The 23716-nt window shown below is 50.5% G+C and overlaps 1 protein-coding gene across 6 annotated transcripts in view; it reads left to right on the forward strand.

The window, feature by feature from the left end:
• The window catches only part of SLC39A11 (solute carrier family 39 member 11), a 378198-nt gene that overhangs the window by 57608 nt on the left and 296874 nt on the right, over positions 1 to 23716 (forward strand). Inside the window, exon 1 of one of the 6 annotated variants that reach the window (XM_058676222.1) lies at positions 19240 to 19386. The exons of 4 other annotated variants lie outside the window; for them this stretch is intronic. The gene's annotated coding sequence lies outside the window, so the exon portion shown is untranslated. Of the gene's footprint in view, positions 1 to 19239; positions 19387 to 23716 lie in introns of those variants that run through there. One more of the 6 variants, XM_004592948.3, reaches the window with a different exon arrangement.

Below are 23716 nucleotides of genomic sequence, written 5' to 3' on the forward strand. Positions count from 1 at the left end.
GACACCAAGGTTTCTCCCTTACCTGACAGTTCAAACCAGGCAGCCTTGCATGTCCCCTGTGGCCCCCGCCCATTCCCTCCAGGGAACCCCGCAGCCTTCTGACAAAGACCCACTTTGTAAATTACCTTGGCATTTTCTGGACTGAGTATTGCACACCCCCAGGCTTGGCAGAAGAGTGCCTGAGCTGACTTTCCTCATTAATAACTCTTGTTCCCTAAGCCTGTAGCGATGGTCCCACTGCACCTCCATGCAGCCGTGGAGTGCGTTTCCAATCTGTGCTGATGGGTTCCTGGAGACCAGAGCTGGAGCTGGCACTCCTCCAGCCTCGGCTGGCCAAGGCCTCACCCACCAGCAGGGTGCCCTCTCGAAACCTGGCAACAGGGTTCCTGCGGCTACAGCTGCTTTCTCACTGCCTGCTTGTGAAAAAATGACAGACATAATGATACTTGTGTCTGGCCATGTATCTGTAGCTTCGTGAAACTGTGGCAGAGAATGTTAAATTTCCCTCTCCCATCACCATTTTTGCTGTCTGCTCTGGGCGTCTTGTGGGCAACAGAGCTCTGGGACTTCTCCCCTTGCAAGCTGAAGCTCTCTACTCCACAGCTGGCCTTGCCTTACCCTGGCCCAGCCCTTGGCAGTCTCAGTTCTGCTTTCCTGTTCCTATGAATCTGATCACTTCAGATACCACCCCCCCGGGGGGTGGGGCAGAATCATGTGGCGTTTGCTCTTCTGTGGCTGGCTTGGGATGCAGCAGGCGACCGGGTTCCTTGCTTTTCGATGGTGTGTATCCACCACCTCGTCTTTACCTAGTTACCTTGTTACCCACGAGTGCACATTTCCATTGCTTCTGGAACAATTCTACAGTGCTTGGGGTGTGCAGGTATCGCCTCAAGATCTGATTTTCAGGTTTTGGTGTTTGTGAAGTCTCCAAACAGTGCACCGAACATGTATTTTATGAAAAAAAAAAGTGCATGGATTTCAATTTGTTTTGTACCAAAGCAAATTAATCTTTTTTATTTTCCACAAGCTATTTGAAGTACCCTTGTGTACCTTGAAGTGGGATTACTGAATCATATGGCCATTTTGTTGCTAATTTTCTTGAGAACCTTCTGTTTTTCATACCAGCCACAGCGTTTTACATTCGCACCAACATGCTTACAACACTTCTTTTTAAAGACAGAAGCGATGTAAACAGGATATGCTGTATGATCTCATTCATTCATTCACCCAGTGAGTGGGGTAAGTGGGGTGCCTCAGGGGACCAGTGTGTTGCTCTCAGGAGTCAAGAGTCAAAAACAGATGACAGAGCATGTCCCGAGAGAAGCCAGAAAAGAGTACCTTTCAGCTGTGGCTGTGTTTATTTTAGAAAGAGGCATCTGGGATTCCAGGTTGGAGATGGAGGGCCTGCCCCCCTCCCAGTCTTCCCCAGATCATACAAGTCTGCGGGAACCCACACAGGGAGCTTACTGTCATAAGCCTTCACATGGAGCAGAAAGTCCCAGAATACAACTCACCATGGTGAGCCAACCGGGCAGTGACATTTAGCATATTCACAATGTTGGGTTGCTAATTTCAAAGCATTTTTATTACCCTGAAAGAAAACCCCCTAGCCCTTAATCAGTTATTGTTGTTGCTCCTTCCAGCACCTGCAGCCACTAGGCTGTGTTCATGGTCTATAGTGGGATCTATTCTGGCTGATTCATGTAAACGGAGTCATACAATCTGCTGCCCTTTATATTTGGCTGGTAGGACTTTGAGCAGAATGTGTGTGAGGTTTACCCACCCCCCCCCCCCCGCCTACTCCCACCCCACCCCTTAGAGCCGCTTCAGGGCTTCAGTCCTGAGAGAGTGATGTTCTATTATGTGCATGGGTCCCACTGTGTCCCTCCATTCGTCAGCTGGCAGACTTCTGGGTGGCTTCTACCTTTTGCCTCTTGCAAACAGTGCTGCTGGGAACATTTTAGGCACCAGAGTCCCCATTGGTAACTTTTTTTGGGATGATATGATCACAGACTTCTGCAACACAGAGCTTGACCTCTTGGGCTGCATTGCAGTAGAAGCTGCAGAGGCCATGTGAAGGGTCGCAGTGAGCTGATGGGGATGGAGAACCCCAGCTGGTGCTGGGACTTTCCAGCAGCCCTCCTTCTGCTACTTGGATTGTAGTTTCACTTCTGTGCCTTGTCCAGCCTGGCCAGCTTGGGACCTGGAATCAGTAAGGATGGGCCAAAATTCCTACACTCACATTGCTCCTATCCCTAAAGAGAGACAAATCCATCCAGGGAGCCATTCTGATGCTCTAGGGGCACCTTGTGTCTCCCCAGCTGCCTGTACCCCAATTACGGCCTTAGATCCTCTGGTAGTAGTCTCCTGAGGGTTGGTCTTCAGGGAGCAGGCTATAGGCTCCAGAAGAGCCTTGGGGGTGGGGCTTGAGCTCAGACACCTGCCGCTTGGAAGCCTTTGGAGAGGCAGCCAATGTCCTGGCAGAAGTGGTAAATGTTATGGATCCATAGAGGGGGGTTGTGGAAAATCTTCCTAGGAGAAAAGCTCACAGTTCCTTGGTGGATCTCTTCCAGGGGATCCCCTAGGCAGGAAGTGGGCATTTGCTTTGGGAATGAGACCTAGAACACCATAGGCTTTCCTGAGCAGGGGATGGAGGAGGCTGAGGCCCTGGGTTCTGAGGCCTCTTTTTGGCATGGTGCTATTTCGGGGTGAGTGAGTTGTTAGGCTCTGAGAACTGTCTTTCGGTACCTGTTGGGAGCACCATCGTGGGTAGAATTACAACCAAGCAAGAGAGAGGAACGAACGAAGAGCAGGGCATGCAGATAGAAGACACACAAAAAGGAAACGTGGCCAAGGTGGATTGCATCCTAGAGCATGATTGTCTGCTTGACTTTGACCTTGAAAGGATGAATTTTCTTCGGTGGGTTTTCCCCCCAACTTTTAATTTGACAGAGATAAAGGGAGCCAGAGAAATTTTATAGCTTTTAGGCCCTCTTGCATTAGCAGACCATCCAGGGTGGGGTAGACACTCCACAGGGAGTCAGTGAATTCATGTCCATAGGAGCAATGCCACCTACAAGAATAAGGCTAGGATGGAGCAAGCTGCCCTCTGTCCCAGGCCTTGGTGATCTTCTCCCCAAGAAGATCACCTGGTGGGGGGGGGTACCCAGATAACGCAGTTAACCTCTGCCACAGAGGGAATCAAGATGAAATACCAAGCAATACTTTGGATTGAATTCTGAAAATAATCATGTTTCCTGCCCAGGTCACCCTGGCTTCGGGTGCTCAACTGGCTGGCTGGCTGGCGGAGGTTGCAAGAACTCTCTGCTCACTTATTAGTCTAATGGACACACCAGCTGTGGGCTGTCCAGGGCAAAGCTGCTTTTATTTTCTGCTGTATTGCTTGAGCCTAACTTACCACTGGGGAACATCTGCATTATCTAATTTATTCCTTTGAAACATTTCTTCTTTTTTTTTTTTTTTTGCTGATTGCTGCTTAAAGGTCATTTCCAAATAAACATGGAATGAAAGGTCACTGTACCCAGCTGAAAAATCATCATGAAGTGGCTTTGGCCCTGCTCAATGGCAGTGGCGACCTTCTCTGACCCCTCCTTGGCTGGTCAGCAGAGCCTGGCCTTCTGGTTGCAACTGGCTATTTTGTTGCCCTTCAGCTCTGGATTTGGGGTGGTAGGGTTAGCAACAGGTTTGGGTGGCAGCAGGTATAAATCTCATGGCACAAATCTCTACTTGTCAAATGCAGGCTTCTTTGCGGAAACTAGGAGGTTGAGGATTAAGTCATTTCCAGAAATCACTGAGGACCATATCTTGTTCTGACTGGCCTTGGTAACAGTAATGGTCCCAGATGGGTCAGAGGTCCAAAACAGATAGATGGAATTTTGAATTCACTGGGCATGGTTTTGGAAGAACACAAGGAAGGGAAATGATAGCAAAAGGCCAGGGAAGTTTGCCTTTCCAGGTAGGAAAGACTTTGCTGAATGTACTACTGCCAGTCCTAGAGTGTGCTGCTAGTGTAGACCGCATGGCAGATGGTCTGGACCAATTTGTGTGATATATCTACGTCGGCTTCAGTCACGTCTGCCAGGATGTAAAGCACTCACTCCAGCCTCTTGTCGGCTCCTGTAGGATCACTGTAGGAGTCTGTTCTCTGTTGCTGTAACAAAACAACAGAAGCTGCATACTTTGCAAAGAAAAAAAAGGTTGGGCTGGCCCATGGCCTTGGAGGCCTGTCTGCAGGTGTGGGAACACAGGCGGAAGAGATCACGGGGCAGGACACAGGAAGCCACCCAGAGAGAAAAAGAAAAAAAAAGAGATGGCCCCAAACTACAATCCTTACTAAGACTTAGAGAGTTGACTTTTTACTGAATAAAAAACTTTTTTAGACTTAGTTTTGTCTTATGCATGCACATAAAGGAAACTACACATATTTGCATTGATATAAAGAAAATATGAATTAATTGGAATGGGAATTCTTCATAGGTGAATCTGATGCTTATTTTTTATTAAAATTTTTTTTTATTGGGAAGACAGATTTATAGAGAGAAGGAGAAACAGAGAGAGAGAGAAAGGTCTTCCATCCACTGGTTCACTTCCCAAATGGCTGCAATGGTCTGAGCTAGCAGATCGGAGCTAGAAGCCAGGAGCCAGGAGCTTCTTCGAAGTCTCCCATGTGTGTGCAGGGTCCTAAGGCTTTGGGTCATCTTCTGCTGCTTTCCCAGGCCACATGCAGGGAGCAGGATGGGAAGTGGAGCAGTCGGGACATGAACTGGCACCCATCTGGGATGCTGGTGCTTGTGGGTGGAGATTAACCAGCTAAACCATCATGCTGTCCCCAAAGCTAATCCTTCTCAAACCACTTTTCAAGCCAGAGTACTTGAGATATTATTTCCTCCCCAACTCCTAGTACAATAGAGGCCTAGTGTGGAATACTGGCAAAGTAGCATTTCTGCAGAGTCCTCGTAAGGACTGAAAGCTGTGGTGCTCATCTCCTGATGGAAGGCGAGTCTAGCGACATAAACAAGATATGTTGGAAGGCAGTGCTTCTCAGCTGGACGTGCATCAGAACAGCGCACTGGGGACACTGGAGACACTGATCCAGTCAGATTGGGGCGGGACCCGAACAGTCTTCATTTCGTGTAATCTCTCATCAGTTGCTGATGTTGCGGGTACAGGGACCCCATTCTGAGGAGCACGGATGGAGAACTGACCGGTTCCTCATCTCCTTGCCCAGACCCTGTGGGCTTCACTGTCTTTTGGGTCGTGGTACCCCTCTACCTCTCCTGGATTTTCTATCAGACCATCCAAGCCACACTGAAGGTTCTGGTGTTGGAGCACATCTTGGCCGGAATGGCTGCCATCCACCTGATATCGATTGGCTGATGGCAATTGGGATATCGCTGTAAGATGGACCTCTGGGATGCTAAATGGAGGGTCGGGGAGAGAGAGGAGAGTGTCTCAGCACAGACACAACTGGGGATGAGCATTCAGCTTACCAGTTAAGAAGCCAGTTGGGGTGTGGCACCTGGGTTTGATATCAGGCCCTAGTACCTGTGCCACCTCCTGAAAGACATTATTGATGACTCAAGGTAACTGGGCTCCTGCCACCAGTGTGAGAGACCTGAACTGAGTTGCTAAATTTCAGGCTTTGGCCCTGGCTCATCCCAGGCCCTTGCAGGTATTTGGGGAACGACCCAGTGGATGTCTGTGTATCCTCTCTCTCTCTCTCTCTCTCTCTCTCTCTCTCTCTCTCTGATTCTCAAATATTTAAATGCTTTAGAAGCAAAGACTTGCCAGAATATAGTACATATCCCTTTCTGCATGTCTGCAGGGAGGGACCCAGGCCAGCCTGGAGGCAGAGGAACGAGCCAGCCACTCTGTAGATAGCACCTGGCTGCTGCAGGGACAGGAGTTGCAAGTGACCATGGCTGGGCTGGCCTTCTGCCTAATGGGACCACAGCAGGGGACTGAGCCAGATGGTTTGCCTTGGTGATTCTAACTACCCCTTTTCCCCCTCTCCCCTTTACACACAAGGCTGTTAGCAAGCCCCTAGAATTGTTCAGTATGGTGCACTAATAAACAGACCAAGGCCTTCCTGGCACGCTGTGGGTTAAATGAAGAAGAGCAGTTTTAAGTGGAGGGGGCAGACAGCTAGCCCTGCTGGCAGCTGGGGCTGCTTGTCTTCATTAGTGTCATGGACAGAAAGCTTCCCCCTGGACAAGGGGTGGGCCCTGGTTCCCTCCAGGAGCCTGCGGGATCAGCGTGGCCCAATTTTGAGGACTTTAATGAACTGCCCGGCAGGCAGGCAGGCAGGCAGGCAGGCTAGCAGGCAGGCAGGCACTCCCTCACGTCTTCTTTTTTTTTTTTTTAATCCATATCCTCATTTTTATTTTTATTTATTTATTTATTTATTTATTTATTTCACGTCTTCTTTTAGTTCTTCCTCCTCGAGTGTGTCTCTAGTTCATCTAGGCCTCTGGCTCTTGCCCGGCAGCTGCTCTGCCTATTGGAGACACTTGCAGTGTCTGGAGACATCCCCATTTAGTGGGTGGAGGCCAGGGATGCCAAGGCTTCAAACAGGCATGGCACAACCCAAAGCCTCAGCTGTGCTGTGGCTGGGAAATCCTGGCCTAATTCTCCCGCTGCTGAATTCCATGCCTTGTTCAGGGCTCTCTTTCTTGAAGTCTTCAGAAGAAAAGAGAGGAGCTCAAGAGACTCTTTGGACAGCATCCACGCAGTTTTCTTACACTCTGATGCTGTGACCACTACAAAAAAAGCTAGTATTTTAGACCAGCATTGTGGCATAGCTGGCCTGTGGGTGTCTGCTTGTGTCCCAGCTGTTCCCACATCTGATCCAGCTTCCTGTTACTGATCCTGGAAAAGCTGTGGGAAATGGCCCAAGTGCTTAGGCCCCTGCAGCCTTGTGCATGACTTAGATGAAGCTCCTGGCTCCTGCCCCTGACCTGGCTCAGTCCTGGCTATGTTGCTGCCACCTGGGAGCGAGGCAGTAGTTGAAGATTGGCTCTCTGTCTCTCCCCCACCTCTCTGTAATTCTGACTTTCAAATAAATAAATATATCTTGAAAAGACATTGGCATGGGGTGGGGGGAGGGTTTGGGGAGGGGCGAGGGGAATTCCAGTGCATAAAAACAAATGTGTCACATTATGCAATGAAATTAATAATAAAAAAAAAATGGTGTTTCAAAGAAAAAAAAAAAAAAGAAAAGACATTGGCATTCACTGGTACCACTTTGGAGCAGTTCCCCCGATGGTGAAGCAATGGTAGACACAGCAGGTGCACACCACCCAGATTGCTTTAGGGACAACCCTAGGCCCTTTCCTGCCCTGCCACGTGACTGCGTGGAATGTCTGCGGGTCTGGCTGTAGTTTGGTTCCGTCAGGTTAGGGAACGGCCTAGGATTGTTTCACAGGCTGCAGATGACAGACCATACATTGGGTAGCAAGGTGTGAACCTGACCATTGATGTTCCTAAGCTCACGGAGGGACCATGCTTAGGACCCTCACTGTTACTTCTGATGTGGACAACTGGGGAAACCCTCTGCAAAGCTCTGTAGCCAGCGACCATCTTGCCCTGGTGTGCTTAGGATTGTCTCAATGAAAACTGACAATCCTACATCTCTGGAAATCCCTTAATCCTGTGTAAACAGAGGTGGCTGCCCACACCATCAGGCTATGAGCATCCTCTGGGACAGTAGGGCTAGGCTTTTGTTTATTTTTGAAGATTTCTTATTTTATCTTTATTTGAAAGACAGAGTTATAGAGAGACAAGGAGACATGCACACACATCACACACACACAGATTCCCCCTTCTGCTGGTTCATTCCCCAAATGGCTGCAACAATCAAAGCTGAGCCAATCTGAAGCCAGGAGCCTGGAGCTTCTTCTGGGTCTCTCACGTGTGTGTGTTGGGGGGGGCGGTTGGAGGATATAAGAGGAAATGGGGGTGGGGGAGGGTGGTCCCAGGACTTTGGACCATCCTCTGCTGCCCTTTCCAGGTTGTTAGCAGGGAGCTGGATCAGAGGTAGAGCAGCTAGGACGCAAACCAGTGCATGTATGGAATGCCAGCATTGCAGGCAGTGGCTTTACCTGCTATGCCACAATACTGGCCACAAAAAGGTAAATGGTTTGTGTTAATTAAGGGCTGTGGTGCTCAAGGGTGTGTAGGGTCCCTGTTAATGTGGCTGTGCAGATGAGTTAGAGCAGAACCAGAAAGCAAATGGTCTGGAAGTCCCATCCACGATGGCTTGGCCAATTCCTGCTCAGCTGGCCAGAGGCTCCTGGGTCCTTTTTGCCTGTGTGTCTTTGCTTACCCTGGCCTCCCTGTGCAGAACACCTGCTCCCTTCTGCCTCCTCACATCCTTCCTGTCCTAGGCAGAGGAGTCTGCCTTTAGCATCGCCTGTTCCCTGCTCCAGCCTTGCTGGGCGCATCCTGGGACTGCCTGCCTTTGACCAGGTGGCATCCCTTCTAGCCTTGTGGAACCACCCCTCTCCCCTGCCCACCAGGGCTCCTTCAGAGCAGGTCATGTGTGTGCCTGAAGGGGAGGAGAGCCTGTTGGGTGTGTCCCTGGCACACTCCCCTTCAGCAGCCTCTTGGACAAGCAGTTGCACTTACTTCTTGGATTCATTTTTGGGCTGGGGATTGCTGTAAGATCATGTACTACAGATCTTGCCCGGAAGTATACACTGTAAAAAAATGCATTGTTTTACACAAAATGGGTCACTGTTCATTTATTTGACAAATATGTGTGAAGTATCTTCTCTGTTTGCTAGCACGCGTTGGTTGTTAGCTCCCTTCGGGGCTGGAAGCCCTAATGGGTGTAGGTGTTGGAAGAGCGATTGGTGAGGGTTGGGTACTGCTTGAGTACTTAGCTCTTCTGCATGCCTGCACTTATGTTATTGTCTTCCTCCTATCTTGAAGCGACAGGGTGTGTGTTTCATTTTTTCTTTACCCCCGGCAGCACTGATTGCCGATCTGGGATTCCTGAGCTTAAAAGGAATGCCTAGTACAGTGTTGATCATTGATGAGTATTTCCAAAAGGCAGTCGAGACAAAGGCAAATTAACGCCTGGTCTCTCTGCTTTTGGCTGAAGCAATAGCCTGTGTGTTCTGTAGCCCTGATATTCCAGCCTAGTGTGAGGCTGTGCTTGGTAGCCCTGAAGTGTGCTTTTGATGAATAAAAAACACAAAAGGACTTCTTAGCTTCACATGGTTCTTTCAAAAAACCTACATTTTGGGGGGGGAGGGAAAATAAGGATACAGAAATAATAATAGGTGACTGCTTATTAGCATATAGCTGCTAACATGATAGTGAATGCTCGTCAAGGTGAACACGTAGGGGCCTGGCACAGTAGCCTAGTGGCTAAAGTCCTTTCCTTGCACGTGCCAGGATCCCATATGGGTGGCGATTCGTGTCCCGACTGCTCCACTTCCTATCCAACTCCCTGCTGTGGCCTGGGAAAGTAGCAGAGTATGGTCCAAATCCTTGGGATCCTGCACCCGCATGGGAGACCTGGAAGAAGTTCCTGGTTCCTGTCTTCAGATTGGCTTAGCTCTGGCCGTTGCGGCCACTTGGGGAGTGAACCAGTGGGTGGAAGAGCTTTCTGTCTCTCCTCTCTGTATATCTGAACATGTAGGTGCTGGCATTGTGGTGCAGTGTGTTACACTGCTGCCTGCGATGCTGGCACCCTGTGTTGGAGTGCTGATTCGAGTCCTGGCTGCTATGCCTGCTAATGCACCTGGGAAGGCAGCAGAATTTGGCCCAAGTGCTGGGGTCCCGGCCACCCAGGTGGGAGACCAGAGGGAGTTTTCGACCCTTGACGTTAGCCTGGCCCAGCCCTGGTTGTTGTGAAAGTGATTCATCAAATGAAAGATCTCTTTCTCTCTCTCTCTTTTCTGTCCCTGCTTCTCTCTTTGTCACTCTGCCTTTCATATAAAAGATTCATTTCAATTAAATCTTAAATAATAGATTCATACAGAGGGAATTTTGGCATCACATGGGCCTCTGGAGGGTGTTTCCCTACTGTGGCTATGGAAGGTTCTGGAAGAAACCAGACTGACCTTTTTTCAACCCCAGAAGCAGACCTTCAGGAGACAATGTTTGAAGGTCCAACTGCATGGTGGCTCCGGTTTGGCAGCTCTGGGGAGGTGCAGGGACCCTACAGAAAGCCTCACCTTTTGTAACTTTCTGGGGCCAGAGGGAGCACAAAAGTGGCCTCAGCCCTAGACACTTGGTCCCGGACTTGTGGTTCCCTGGAAGTGGCTTGGGAGCATCTGGGACGGCCAGCGGAGTGAAGTCTGCGGTGGATAGCGGCTGTTTGTTCCAGGCTCAGATGTTCTGCTTGCGTCAGGGCCCCATTGGCCATCTGTTCACGAAACTACGAGGGGTGAGACCTGCCCCGCCGGGTGAGAGGCCGGCCCCAGAGGCTCCCGCGACGGTGGGAGCCAGGAGGGGAAGGCGTGCAGGCAGGCAGCGGCCTGCCTTGGGTCTTACTTCTCATCGCGTGAAGACCATCTCATTGTACAGCTGGCCTGTGGAAGAGCTAATGAGGTGAAGAAAATTCCCGGGACATGATGGATGACAGCGACTTGTGGGAGTTTTCTGGGGAGCGTGGCTCTCCCCAGGGCTGGTGTTTCCAACACTCAGGTGGCTTTGCAGAGAAGCACAGAGCATCTGGTTTATTGCCTGAGAGTCTTGGTTTCTTGATTGAGTAATTGTTTAGGTTTAGTGAGCCTTGTTTCCTATAGTCAAACTTTTTTTTTAATACATTATGAAAGTGTTGTTATATTATAAGAGAAACATAACATTACAGGAAGGAATGAAAACACCCTGCTTCCGCTTCACCAAGTGCCCCAGCTACTTCAGTTGAGATGAATTCCCTTCCAGTTTTTTGTGACTTGCATGCTTTTTAAATCACTGTGATAAGAAATGGCAATGTTGGGCCTGGCAATGTGGCCTAGCAGCAAAAGTCCTTGCCTTGAAGCCCCAGGATCCCATATGGGCGCCGGTTCTAATCCCGGCAGCTCCACTTCCCATCCAGCTCCCTGCTTGTGGCCTGGGAAAGCAGTCGAGGATGGTCCAATGCTTTGGGACCCAGCACCCGCGTGGGAGACCCGGAAGAGTGTTCCAGGTTCCCGGCATCGGATCGGCACAGCATCGGCCCGCTGCGGCTCACTTGGGGAGTGAATCATCGGATGGAAGATCTTCCTCTCTGTCTCTCCTCCTCTCTGTATATCTGGCTGTAATAAAATGAATAAATCTTTAAAAAAAAAAAAAAGAAACACACACAACATTGCCATTTCTTTTTTCTTTTTAAAGATTTATTCATTTTATTACAGCAAGTGAGCCCGATCCGATGCCGGGAACCTGGAACCTCTTCCGGGTCTCCCACGCTGGTGCAGGGTCCCAATGCATTGGGCTGTCCTCGACTGCTTTCCCAGGCCACAAGCAGGGAGCTGGATGGGAAGAGGAGCTGCCGGGATTAGAACCGGCGCCCATATGGGATCCCGGGGCTTTCAAGGCGAGGACTTTAGCCGCTAGGCCACGCCGCCGGGCCCGTGTGTGTTTCTTTTTAAACCTGATGTAACTATTTCCCATGCGGCCTCAGTGTTTGCCATTTGGACCAGCTGCATAGCAAAATCCACTCCATTTGTGCTCCGTAATCTATGTGACTTCTCTTCTGTTGTTGAACATTAGGGTAATCCAGCTCCTATCCTCCTCCCTGTAATTGGAATTGTCTTATTAACTGGGTTCCTAAGAACTCCTATTGCGGGGTCAGCTCCCTTAGTGGGAGCAGAGAGCACAGAGCAACTTGCAGGATGCCATCATTCTCTTTAATGAGACAGTTGGTGCTTTGAAGTGCCTTCTACGGGCAGGGTTTGCTGGGTGTTATTATCTGCTGCAGGCTTCTGTTGAGGTTTCCCACAGAGGGAGCAGGACTCTAAGTTCTCACAGGTGATTGTGGCATCAGGTGCAAAGCCAACGTGACTGTGTAAAGTTTCAGTTCTGGGGCTGATGCTGTGGCACAGGGGGTTAACCCTCTGTCTTTAGCACTGGCATCCCATATTGGCACCGATTTGTGGCCTGGCTTCTCCATTTCTGATGAAGCTCCCTGATTATGGCCTGGGAAAGCAGAGGAGGTTGGCTCAAGTCCTTAGGCCCCTACACCCACGTGGGAGACCTGAAGCATGCTCCATGCTCCTGGCTTTGGACTGGCCAACTTCTGGCTGTTACGGCCATTTGAAGAATGAACCAGTAAATGGAAGATCTTTCTTTCTCTCTCTCTGACTCTCCTCTTCTCTGTTACTCTGCCTTTCAAATAAAAATAAATATTTTTTTAAAAAGTCTCAATTCTACATTTAAAAAATGCAGTCATGTATGGTTTAATGATGGGGACACGTGCTGAGAACTGCAACCTTAGGTAATTTTGTCATTGTGCAAAAATATCTTAGAGGTACTTGCATGACTTGGTCATGTAATTTTTTTTTAAAGATTTTTTTATTCTTATTACAAAGTCAGATATACAGAGAGGAGGAGAGGCAGAGAGGAAGATCTTCCATCTGATGATTCACTCCCCAAGTGAGCGCAACGGGCTGGTGCTATGCTGAGCCGAAGCTGGGAACCAGGAACCTCCTCCAGGTCTCCCACGCGGGTGCAGGGTCCCAAAGCTTTGGGCCATCCTCAACTGCTTTCCCAGGCCACAAGCAGGGAGCTGGATGGGAAGCAGAGGTGCCAGGATTAGAACTGGCACCCATATGGGATCCCGGTGCGTTCAAAGCGAGGACTTTAGCTGCTAGGCCACTCCGCCGGGCCCATGTAATTTTTTTTTTTTTTTTTAAGATTTATATTATCTTTATTGGAAAGTCAGATATACAAAGAGGAGGAGAGACAGAGAGGAAGATCTTCCATCCAAGGGCACTCCCCAAGTGACCACAATGGCCAGAGGTGAGCTAATCAGGAGCCAGGAGCCGCTTCCAGGTCTCCCACACAGGTGCAGGGTCCCATGGCTTTGGGCCGTCCTTGACTGCTTTCCCAGGCCACAAGCAGGGAGCTGGATGGGAAGTGGGGCCACCGGGATTAGAACCAGTGCCCATGTGGGATTCCGGCACATGAAAGGCGAGGACTTTAGCCACTAGGCTACCGCGACAGGTCTGGTCCTGTAATCTTATGGGCACACCATGGTATGTGTGGTTGACCGTTGATCAAAATATTGTTGTTGAGCACATGACTATAGCTATAGAAACCTTACCATGAAGACAGCAATTGTATTTCGACCTCTTGCTTTCAGAATGCTGAAACCCAGGCTGAAAATCTTGGTTGGTTGTTAGCAGATATGCCTAGCACGTCCTGGAGGCATTTTATTAGCTTTGATGTCTGACTCCCTTCCCTAGCGTCCCGCTTGTAATAATCATTTTCATGGTTGATCTGCCAAGCTCTGACTCTAATCTGACAGCCTGGGAGGATTAAGGGCTCCTAAGTGTGGGAAGCATGGGGGAAATGGGGCCAGGGGGAGATGTGGGTTCCTGCTCTGGCTCTTGCACCAACATGTTTCGTAATACGAGCTCAGCAGGTGCCCATCTGGGAAGTGAGGGACTTGGACCAGACACTCTCAAAGATTCTTCGTCAATACTGAACTCTAGGGTGGAAAGCCATGGGGACCTTCGGCAGCGTAGTCATTTACCAGGGCTGTACAAACAAAGTACCCCCAGACCTGGTAGCTTCTCCCAAACCTGGGTCTGTTGCCTGACACGTGGCAAGCCAATCACTGAGCCTGGATGATGGAAGAAAGTAAGAGTTAGTTTTGCAATGCACAGAGCAAGGAGTTGGGCAGCTGTTGCTTAGTCCTCAATCCCAGGAGGGCTGTGGAGCAAGAGTCTTGTAGTATTCATTGGGATTGAATACTCTGGAATTAGGTCATGTCTTGAGTGTCTCTCTGGTTTATGATATTTGTGGGCTGTTCTGGAACTGGTCAGTGATGGAGGCTGATGTGTTTGTTCTTCTGAAGAGGCTATGATGGCCAGTGCAGCTCCACCCAAGTAGAGTCTATGGACAGGACGGGTATGACTTTGACCAAGGCCTGAAGCTCCCGCGAGGCATCTCAGAAAAGAGTCTAGAGTCAGGCTGTTAACTCTAGAGATGGTAATTAAACACTGAATCTTGTGGCCGTGGTTGCGTAGGGCCAGCCTGATCCTTGCACCACTCCCTTAATGGAGTGAGTTAATTTTTTTTGTGTAAGCAGTTGATTTGTAATCATCAAAACAGAGGAATATCCAGCTGCTAAGGAAGTAGGGGGTGGAGCCTGATGACATGAAAGACGTTAGGGATATAGGTGTTTGTTTTAAGATAAGCAATGGAAGCTTAATATCTTCTGGTGATTCCAAGTCCAAAACCAAAGTGACTTGTCTGAGGGCCGTGAGAGAGGGACCTGCCCAGGGTTGCTCCTTGGCTGGACGAGGGCTGTTTGATTCCCAGGTATTTTCCTGTTGCCTTTATTCTATGCATTTCTCTGTGCCCATATTTCCTTGCTTCCTCGGGACACTGGTTGTACTGGATTAGGGCCACTTTTGTCTTCACTGCATTACCCCCAGGGGAAACCTCATTTCCCCAAAAGCCACATTCTCAGGTCATCAGGTTACGACCTCAGTGCATGAAGTTTAGGGAGGCTACAAGCCAATCCTGCAAACAGCACAGAATCACAAAAGATGAAGCCAAATGAGTGCCCTGTCTCTTGGGTAAGCATTTTGCTTTGTTTTCCCCCTAGTTTTTTGTTAAATATGTATTTTTATTGGAAAGGCAGATTTCAGAGAAGAGAGACAGAGAGAAAGATCTTCTGTCTGCTGGTTCACTCCCCAAGTGGCTGCAATGGCCAGAGCTAAACGGATCTGAAGCCAGGAGCCAGGAGTTTCTTCTGGGCCTCCCACATGGGTGCAGGGTCTCAAGGCTTTGGGGCGTCCTCTGCTGCTTTCCCAGGCCACAAGTAGGGAGCTAGATGGGAAGTGGTGCAGCTGAGTTATGAACTGATGTCCACGTGGAATGCTGGCTGTGAGGCAGGGGTTTAGCTACTAGGCTGTCGAGCTGGGCCCTTCCCCCTGTGTCTTAAAAATCAAAGATAAAGGTTCTGGCATGGCGGTCAATGGCTGAGTCCTCATCCTGCAGGTGCCAGGATCCCACATGGGCACTAGTTTGTACCCCGGGGGCTCCACTTCCCGTCCAGCTCCCTGCTTGTGGCCTGGGAAAGCAGTCAAGGACGGCCCAAAGCCTTGGGACCCTACACCTGTGTGGGAGACCTAGAGGATGCTCCTGGCTTCAGATCAGCTTAGCTCTGGCTGTTGCAGCCACCTGGAGAGTGAATCAGTGGCTGAAAAATCTTTCTTTCTGTCTCTCCTTCTCTCTGTAAGCCTGGATTTCCAATAAAAATAGATAAATCTTTTAAGAAATCAAGGCTACAAAAGAAGTCCTAAAATTCATTAGAGTAAAGCCTTCCCTGGGGGTTACCTCATCTTCCTAGTGATGGAAATGGCCGGAGACTGGATTCATCTCCTAGGACTACTGTAGCAATATGCTGCAAAATGCCATCGACTGGGTGGCCTAATGCTGCAGAAATGTATTCGCTCACAGATCTGGAGCGCAGAAGTCCGAAACCACATGGACTGTCAGCAGGGCCATGTGCCTCCTCAAAGGGTACCCAAGATAGGGGGAAGTCGTTCCTGTCTCCTGCAGCTTTAGGTCACTCCAAGCATTCCTTGGCTCCATCGCCCTGATAATCTGCTTCCATTTTCATGTGACCGTCTCCTCTTTCCCTCCCTCTTTTACAAGGATTATATACCTTAGGGTTTAGGACACATGTGGGTAACTGCAATAATCTCCTCACAGGATCTTTAATCACATCTGCAAAGACCTTTTTTTTTTTTTTAAAGATTTATTTATTTTTATTGGAAAGTCAGATATACAGAGAGGAGGAGAGACAGAGAGGAAGATCTTCCGTCCGATGATTCACTCCCCAAGTGACCACAATGACTGGTGCTGTGCCGATCTGAAGCCAGGAGCCAGGAGCTCTTCCAGGTCTCCAAAGTGGGTGCAGAGTCCCAAAGCTTTGGGCCGTCCTCCACTGCTTTCCCAGGTCACATGCGGGGAGCTGGATGGGAAGCAGAGTCACTAGGATTAGAACTGGGGACTATATGGGATCCTGGCACGTGCAAGGCGAGGACTTTAACCACTATGCTATTGTGCCGGGCCCTGCAAAGACCTTTTTAAGGAATCAGGTTCCATTCACAGGCACCAGAGTTTGGAACTCGAGCCCTCCGTTTGGAGGCCACTGTTCCACCCACTGCCCAGGGCTTCTCAGATGTCCATGTTCATGTGTGGTCCTGGCCTGGTGGGGGTCAAGGCACGGAGCAACTCCCACCTCTTGTCTGCAGTCCAGGAGCTGAATTCTCACGCCTCTCATGTGGGGTCCTTTCTTCACCAGGCTCCAGGATTGGAGCTCTGGTCTGAGTGGTGGTGGCAGCCAGAGCCCACCCTATCCCTGGGAAGGCACACCCATCCCTACCCTGTCCCTACAGTGGGCCCTCCCTGACCTTCATGAAGCCACATGAGATGACTCTGTTCTGAGAGAGGAGTCGGTGTCTTGGATCCTCGATCCTTTTCCATTCCCTCAGGCCTGTTAGGATATGCAGAAGCCCCGGAAGAACGGTGCTTCTCAAGTCTAACTTCACATTGCACCACTTTGACAGGCTGCCACGTTCCACATTAAGAACCTTTTCAGCCTGAAATAACCAGAAAGACTCCTATAATTTTCCTTTTGAAATTATTTGGTTTCAAGCTTATTTAATTTTTGATTGGTAGTGATTTCTTGGCTGTCATTGTGCAAACGTCGGAATTCTCTGAAAGTGAGAAAAGCTAACCCTCAGATTGTTTCTTAAGTGTGATTAAATGTTTATGAATACCAAAGTTGACAATTAACAAGATTCTAGAGGCATGAAATTAAACATTTATTAATTTAGATTTCCACAGGCTTAAAAAATATTTTTTTTTGAGCCAGCATCCATGGTTTAGAGATTTTTGAACTGTTCTGTAAGTCCCTGGAGTGCTTGGAGACCCAGAGTTCAGACTGTCGAGTCATTCCAGCTTTCATCCCTGCCTAACCTCTCCTTCTCATAGGGGAATTGGAACCCTTCCTTCCCCAAGCCCAGCCTCCCCCCACCAGTGTGTCCAGCTCCTCTTTCCAGACTGCTGGGGTTGCTGCTGGCTCCCTTCTGTAGGCTTGCTTGGGACTTCTTGCCCTAGCTCTGGTTCTCCATCCAGAACCTTCTACGTTAGAAATTCACCCTGTATGTTTTTGCTGAATCGTCAATGCCAGCTTGCTTCCCACAGACGCACACGGCAGCTTCCTTCGTCTGGTCTGTTCCCTGCAGCTCCAGGGTCACAGCTGACTTCACAGGCATGAGTGTGACCTGTATGGTCAAAGGGCCTCTCAGAAGGGTCTGTGCTTGGTTTAATGCTCTGCTCTCAGTAGCCCGACATGCTTCATGAGTTGATTTTTAGAGTTAGGTTTTTATCAACCATGGAACCTGCCTATGGGCAGAGGAAAGGTAACAGAGGTTAGGAAAAGGCTTTCTGTTTCAGCAACTTTAATGATGCTCCCCCAACCCCACCCTCATCGCCACACCTGCTTGTTAAGCAGGGAGTCTCCCAGTGCACCATGTAGTGGGTCCTGTATGGTAATGGCGGTAGGTGAAGATTTGGAGTATTCAATGAAATTGGAGAAGAGCATTGGCAAAATTACTTATTTCCAGGCAAAAGGAATTATGTGAGTATCCCCTGGCTGCTGTGACAAATGGTAACAAATTCAGTAGCTTAAAACAAGAAAAGTGGGCTGATGTTGTCTTAAAGTGGGTCAAGCCATTGCTTGTGAAGCCAACACCGTATATCCGGGACTGGTTTGAGTCCCAGCTGCTCTGCTTCCGACCCTGCTTCCTGCTGACACGCCTTGGAGTCGGCAGCTGGTGACCCACACGCTTGGCTCCTGCCGCTCCTGCGAGAGGTCTGACAGAAGCCCTGGCTGTTGGCAGCCACTTGAGGAATGGAGATGGGAAGGGCAGATGGAAGATCTTTCTCCCTCCCTCTCTCTCTCTCTCTCTCTCTGTGTCACTCTGCCTTTCGATGCAATAAAAGATGCATTTATAAAAAAGAAAAGATTTATCATCTTAGAATTCTGGAGGTCAGAAGTCCTAGAACCAAGACTTATGGATTTCCTAGTTTCCTAGGGATAGGGAAATTCCAAGCAATGGAGGGTAATGGCTTTCTCACAGGCCTCTGGCCTTACTAGATCTTGCTCCCAGGGGACAGAAGAGTAGGGGTGAGGTGAGGGGCACTGCTCCTGTTGGCCTGTTCTTCTGCACTGCAGAGGTCCTTGGTGGGGGGTGGGGGGTTGGAGGTCACAGTCCCGGGAATGGCTGTCAGTGTCCCGAGGCAGAACAGGTTTGTTCTGTGGGAGTGCTTTGATCCGTGGTCACTGTGGACGCACGCTCTTTTCTGCCCACAGTTGCCAAATACAATACAGGACACGCAGCTCGGTTTGAATTGTGGATGACCAGTGATCCTGTGTTTAGCACAGGTGTGTCCAGATATCTTATAAAGTACTTGTTTGAAATTCCCATTTAACCAGGCATCACCCATCCTCTTTTTTATTTGCTTGTCCAGTATTGTGGGGCTTCAAATCTAGCAGCCTACCCTCTCTGGTCTTTTCACAGGGCCCAGGGGCACGTCGCCCTTGACCGGCTCTCAAAGGGTGGCTCCCATAGAAACAGCACTTGGCAGCCACAGATCTTGGCCAGGGTGGGAAGGACAGAGCCAGCCAGGACTTCCGCGAGGGAGGGGCACGATGCAGCGCCCTGCGTTTGATAAGTTGCTAGGCGATTCTGATGGGAGTTACGGTTTGAGGGTCACTCACCTAAGATAATGGATGCGGGCGATACAGCCTCGTGTCCCTGTCCCCTCTACCCCAATGGCTTCCCCGGCTGCCGGTTCAGGGCTTGCTTTGGAGCCAGCTGCCAGAGGTGTAGAAACAACAGGTTTCAGAGACGGTGGCTCTCCCCGCCCATCGTCGCGGACCGCCCAGTTCTGCGCCGCCGCAGGCCTTGGGGCTACCCGCCCGGCTCCGCTCCGGAGCCTGCAAGCAGGCTGTGAACCAGAGAATTTTCTTCTCCGGGCGGGATTCGCGGGCGACGGCGGGCGGGGCGGCCGAGGGCCACGTGTGCCGGGAGGGAAGCAGGAAGTGACAGCGGCCGTGGAGCCGGCCTGCGAGCTGCGGCCAGGGCTGATGGAAGTGGAGTAGGGGCTGGAGAGGGCACCCTAGTGAGTCGTCTTTTGTCTCCTTCGGTGCCTGGGGTTGGGCTGGAGGCCCCGGGGGCCGGGGCCCTTAGCGTTCGGAAAGGCAGCTACCTGGAGCTTGGGAGGGGGTTCCTGTGGGTGAGCAGGGTCTGGGGCGTTGGCAGGTGGCAGGGAGGTCGGGGGCGACTGTCCGGAGCTCGGCTCTGCTCCTCTCCAGGGTGAGCTGGAGGCTGGTGACATTGTTCCTTTCACAGCCGGAGGCCGGCTGGGAGCCCCTTCATTCATCACCTCCCGGTGGATGTGGGGAGCGTCCCGGGAACCCTGGTAGCTGAGGTAGCCGCTCCTGGGGCCCCTCCCACTCATTCTTGAACTTGGCTGGGCATCTGGTCTGGGCTGCCTGTGGTCCTGCATCGCTAACCCATTCCCAGATCAGCTGGGCAGAGCACTGTGAACAGGGGGTGGTTAGGAAACTTTCCCAGCCGGTCAAGTGTGTGCAGACCTGGTGGTCCCCCACGCTGTGTGCCAGCGTGTGCAGCTTCACCCAGGCTGCCCCAGTGCCACATCTACTTCTCCAGCATCTTGAAGCTGCCGCGTGGAAGTGGAGCAACAGGTTTAAAGGGGGGAGGGAAAAGCAAACAAAGCAACCCCACGGAGAGCAGTCCGAGGCATCTAGGAAACAGCCGTGTGCTGTAGTCTTAGACCGTGCCAGTGTGGCGTTGCCTGGGCATCCTGGCAGGTGGGCTGGGCGGGGGTGATGCTCTGGGCTGCTAGCCCGTCAAGGTTTATGGTGTTGTCAGCCAGCTCACAAGCTATCTTGGCCCCTCTGTGTAAGCTGCTTTTGGAGGTGTTGTGGCTGGCCCCACTCTTGGTCCTAGGTCTGCCTGCTTGAGAAAGTACCTGTTCTCTCAGGCCTTCCAGAAAACCCAGAACTCTGCCTGCCCTGGCTTGTCAGTTTCCCCCAGGGCAGGAGACCTCACTGTGCTAAGCTCTGAATGTTCTAGTTTTAGTTCAGTGCTTTCCACATTTGACAGTGTGCAAGAAGTACCAGTGGTGTTTGGTAACACGTCAAAGATGGTTTGGCAAGCCTGAGGTGGCACTTAGTGTTCTACACTTGCACTTACTTCCCAAGAGGAATTAACCGTCGCTTGGTTCTCGGACCACCCTATGAATAGTGAAATTTTATTTAATTTTTTTAGATAAAAAAATAAGTAATTGGAATGTAGAATTACAGAGGAAAGGAGGGAGAGAGAGCAGGGGAGAGGGGAAGAGAGCTCTTCCATCTGCTGGTTTATTCCCCGGATGGCCAGCACTGGCCCAGGCTGAAGCTGGGGGTCTGGAACTCCATCTGGTGGAGTGGGTACAGGAGCCCAAGAACTCAGGCCATCTTCCGCTGCTTCCCTAACTCTCATTAGCAGGGAGCTGGACAGGAAGTGGAGCAGCTGGGAACTCGAGCTGGTGTCCATGTGGGCTGCTGGTGTCACAGGGGGCCCCTGAGTAGTGGAGATTTAAAGCAGTAATGGGGTACCTCCTGGCAGGGGTGCTGATCTTGCAGTGCCCATATGTGCTGCTCTTCTTGGGGTGGGAAGGATGGTGGCCTTACTCTTGCTCCATGGCATCCATCTCAGGTATTAGTGAGGACTGTTAGGTTTGAAGGTGACTGAGAATGAGAGACAGTTCAAGGCAAATGGGGAGAGGGCGTGATGGACTGTTTCTGGTGGGAGATGGCCTGGGACCACTTCCACATGGCAGGGTGACTGTGTACAGAAATGGCAGCCCAGGGTATACAGCACTGGGCTTTTATACATTTTAGGCGGGGAGATGGGAGAAGGCGACAACTCCTTGGTTTACATGTGATGCAGGGTGCTCCTCATGGCAGGTGCTGACCTTCTGTGCAGACACAAGGACAGGGTGATTCAGCATTTCAAACATTTCTGGATGGGTGTGACGGGCTTCCTGTCCCACTAACCACTCAGTGCCCCAGCCTACCAACTCCACGTTCACGTTGACTTTGTGGTGAATGAAAGAAGTTTGCTGTCAGCTGTAGTTGTCAAAAGACACATTCAAATACTACAAAGTCTTTTGTGACAGCCTGACTTGACAATAACAGCTCGGTGGTATGTCTGTTTGGAATTTACCAACCGCAGCTGGAAGCGGGTGATTGTTGTAATGATCTCGATGTCCTGGTTTAAAAACAAACACAAACCACTCCTTGTAGGGTGACTGAACAGTAGGATCAATGTAAAGGCTGATTTTCCTCCCCAGAAATGTTTTTTTTTTTTTTTTTTCCTTTCACTGATGTAGTCACCATCTGAATCCTGTTAGGTCATGGGAACCAGTCTGAATTAATCCATAGTTATGTCAGATGTTCTTTTAAAAATGCTTAAAAAGATTTATTTATTTGAAAGGCAGAGAGTGAAGGATACCCCATCTGCTAATTCACTCCTCCTCAAATGGCTACAATGACAAACCAGACCAAAGCCAGGAGCTTATTTCTGGGTCTCCCATGTGGATACAGGGGGCTCCTTCTGTTGCTTTTCCAGCCACATTATCAGGGAACTTGGTCAAAAGTGGAGTAACTGGGACTTGAATTGCTGTCTGTATGGGATACCCACACTGCAGGTGGCAGCTTTACCTGCTATTCCACAGTGCCAACCCTCTTTTACATTTCTGTTAACTTTATTTGGATGGCAAGTTGAGAGAGAGAGAGAGAAAGAGAGAGAGAAAGAGAGAAAGAGAGAGAGAGAATGAATTTTCCATTTGCTGGTTTACTGGCCAAATGGCTGCAATGTCTGGGGGTGGACCAGGCCAAAGCCAGGAGTCTGATCTGTATGTGGGTCTCCCACACAGGTGGCAGAGGCCCAAGTGTTTGGGCCATCTTCTTCTTTCCCGGATACATCAGTTGGGAGTTGGATTGGAAGTGGAGCTGCTGGGACTTGAACTGATGCTCCCATGGGATGCCGATGGTGGCTTAATATACTGTACCACAATGCTCACCTCCCATCTCAGGTGTTCTGACCCAGGGATGGGCCAGGGCTCACTTGGGCTTATTGGGGGCTCACCTGTGTTTGTATGGGCCAGCAGTGTTTCTCAGATTTGAACTTAGTTATGTTGCTGAGTCCCTTGGCATAACATCTGCTGCTGTAATTTCCTTCGGGGGAAATAGGGGCAGCATCTTGATCTGCAGGCCCAGGGCTTTTGGCTCTTGCGCACCAAGGCCTGGCAGGCCTGCGAGCCCAGAGGGGTTGTGTCTGGTCCCGCGGGTGCTGCAAGGCCTGCAGTGAGCTGAATGAGCCTTTGAAGCCAGGTGCTGAGCCCCAGGGTGTGTGCCCCAGCAGGCACACAGTGTTTTTTACCACATGCGTTTCTGTGCCTTGTAAATTTCCACAGGGAGACACCAGGTGTCTGTCACTCCGGAGCTAGAACTTTAAATGTGTTGAAGGCTGGAAGAGATTTTCTGGGCCCACACAGAGGAATGGCACTGCACTTTCTTGTTCTGGTGGGTGGGCGATGGTCTCACTTCTGTGTTCTGCCTTGGCGGGGAAAAATGCCATTCCCGGACTTGATGGTTGGTCCTTGCTGATGGCCCAGTCCAGGTAAGCAGGGTTTTTTCAATCTAGTAAATATTTTTTCAGGTGCCTTGGTTTTCAGGGCTGCCAAATGGGAAAAAGTGCCGGCCCTGACTCAGGGCCGCTAAGGCTTTAAAGGATGCAGGAGATGAAGCCACACACGGAGAACCCCAAAGGTGTGCGATTGCCTGGGGTCTGGGGGGATCAGGAAAGCCATCATGCTGAAGCTGGCGTCTGGTGGGCCACAGGGCCCTGGTGACTAGAGAGTCGGAAGGAAAGTGTTCTAGGAGGGACCGTCTGGGCATTGTGGAAGGTGGAGAACTCAGTGCCTGGACAGGGCAGGCACAAGGGAGGCAGCGACTTGAAGACTCAGTGGAAGAATTAAGGTCAGTTGGTGGGACTTACCTTTTGGCCAGCCGGGAGCTGCTGTAGGTGTGATGGGATGTGTGATAGAAAGGTTTGAAGAGGGATTCGCCTATTGTTGGAGTAGTCTGGGTGTGAAGGACGGAGTGGGGTGGGGTGGGAGGCGTGTAGAAGAGGCAGAGTACGCAGCGAAACCTGGCAGGCACCTTCATCTAGGCTGTACTCCTTCCCTGCCGACAATCTGTGCATCTTCTCTTTGGCATGACTGTTCCATCTTGCAGCCTCTTGCATGGGTTCCCCCTCGCCCCCCGTGCTGTCTCTCCGGGCGTTAGAGTTAGATGTTTTTCAAAGCCTCAGGAGTCTGCAGCAGAGAGGCCCAGCTTGTGTGCTTGACCGTTGTGGCATGCTGGCGTGGCGAGGCAGGA

This window comes from Ochotona princeps, chromosome 17, assembly GCF_030435755.1.
Source record: "Ochotona princeps isolate mOchPri1 chromosome 17, mOchPri1.hap1, whole genome shotgun sequence".
Taxonomy (NCBI): Eukaryota; Metazoa; Chordata; class Mammalia; order Lagomorpha; family Ochotonidae; genus Ochotona; species Ochotona princeps.